Source organism: Diospyros lotus, chromosome 4 (assembly GCF_014633365.1).
Source record: "Diospyros lotus cultivar Yz01 chromosome 4, ASM1463336v1, whole genome shotgun sequence".
NCBI lineage: Eukaryota > Viridiplantae > Streptophyta > Magnoliopsida > Ericales > Ebenaceae > Diospyros > Diospyros lotus.
The window spans coordinates 11,294,525-11,297,025 of NC_068341.1; positions in this window are offsets into that span (position 1 = coordinate 11,294,525).

Here is a 2,501-nt window from a genome sequence, read left to right on the forward strand (position 1 = left end):
TTTTTTTATTTAAGTCTTAGTGCCCTCTTTATTTTGTAAGTGTAAGGGTGATAATCCCGAGATAATAATATAATAAATTTTTATGGCTCCTATTGTTTGTGAGCAAATATGTGAATGATTAGAATATTTGAAAAAATGTTAAGTGATGTTTGTATCTGCATTCATCTTGAATGGGCCTTATCTCGAATTTCCTATACTAGCGGGTAATCCGAAAGCAGGCCCTGACATCTTCAATCAAAAAATTGCCCTATTTATGGAATGAAATGCAAGAATGTTAAAACAAAAACTTGAAGAGTTCTTTTTTATTGATCTTTTAATTTCCACAAGAATTGAAGAAGGACATCTAAATGCCCAAAAAATGTCCCCTAATCTTGGTTTTTGTGCAAGGGCAAATATGGTAGAAAATATCCACAAGCCTAAATTCATTAATTTCAAAAAATATATATTATAAGACCAATAATAATAACAACAAAGTGAAAGGGAAAATACTTAATCAAAATAAAATAGCCACTTGCTGGGTGTTTGGGAAGATGAATCACAAGGCAAGAGATTACTATCATAGAAAGGCTCAACCTCTCAAGGAGTGTGTTCCTCAATTTGTTCCAACACCAAAAGTAAATATGATTTTTGTTGACGGCAAATTATCCAACCCAACTATTAGGTATTTTGTTAATAATTCCGAAATAAATTCTAATTTAAATCTTTTGGATTGGTGGATAAATTCTACTACAAATGTACATATTTGTAATGATAAAAATTTGTTTTCTACTTATCAAGACTCAAACATCAGAACTATAAAGTTAGGCGATAATAATGAGGTTCCAGTCTTAGGAGAAGGGAAATAATTTTGAAGCTTACTTTAAAAAAATCTTTCTCTGTTTGGATTGGGCATTATATATGCCATCCATTAAAAAGAATCTTGTTAGCACTTATAAGCTTGTTTAGCATCGTTATAAATTAGTTTTTGAATCAAATAAAGTTGTAATTAGCGAAAATGGTGTATTTATTGAAAAGGGTTATTTCACTTAAACGTTTTGGACCCTATGATCAATAAAATATCAGTTTCCTCTAAGTTTGTCTCTAGTTTAGATCACTTCCACACCTGGCATGGTAGGCTTGAGCATGTAAATATGAAAACAATAAAAAAAATATGATAAATCTCGAATTAATATTAAATTTTCAAATTAATACAAAAAGAAAATGTAATATTTGTGTGCAAGCAAAACAATCTAGAAAACTTTTTCCTTCAATTGAAAGAAGCACGTAATTACTTGAATTAATTCATAGTGATACTTGTAATTTTGACATATGGTGAAAAATAATATTTCGTTACATTTGTTGATGATTATTCAAAGTTTTTTTTATGTTTATTTGCTTACTCATAAAAATCAAATGTTTGAGGAGTTTATGGTGAAGTGCATGGCATAATACATCAATTCATCCCATCACGTGCACCTCAATCTAAGTTTTAAGTTTAGGTAAATTAAAACTTATTAACATAACATTCAAAGTGTGGGGGTGTTTAGCAAAAGTTTATGTTCCTATAAATAAAAAGCGAAAACTTAGTTCTAAAACCATTGATTGTGTTTTTGTTGGATATTCCCTAAATAGTAGCACTGATAGATTTTTTATTATTAATTTTGATTATCTTGATATTAGCAAAAAGGCAATTATTGAGGCTTGTGATGTTGTTTTTTATGAGAATATTTTTCCTTTAAAAGAAAAAATAAATATTTCAATGGACCTTAATTCTAATTCTTCTATAAATGAAATCTCAAATTCTAAATAAATGAAGATGACGATTCTAATTTGAGAATGAGCAAAAGAAGAAAATTTGGAAAAAGTTTTGGTTCTAATTTTGAAATTTTTCTATTAGAAAATGATCTAATTACTTATAATGATGGTATGAAATTAGTAGATGCTTCTTTTTTGAAATAAGTAATAGATAGTGAAATGAATTCCATAATAAGTAATAATACATGGATTTTAACTGGTTTACCCCTGGTTGTAAAATCATAGGTTGTAAATAGATTTTTAAGAAAATATTGAGACCAGATGGAACTATAGATAATTTAAAACTAGACTAGTTGCTAAAGGATTTAATCAAAAAGAAGGCATAGATTTGTTTGATACATTCTCACCACTAACCCATATAACATCTATAAAAATGTTAGTTGCAATTGCTTCTATTTATAAGTTAGAAATTCATTAAATGGATGTAAAAATGACATTTTTGAAAGGAGATTCACTTGAAGAAATTTATATGGATTAACCTAAAAGATTTATAATTTCCAACCAAAAAGATAAAGTATGTAAGCATGTAAAATCTTTTTATGGATTAAAATAAGCACCCAAACAATGGCACAAAAGAATCGATAATATTGCTATTTTTAATGGGTTTTCTATTAATGACATAAATAAATGTGTTTATATTAAAAAGTAGGGGTGTGCAAAAAAATCGGCACACCACAGAAATCGCCCGAACCGGACCGCACCGCACT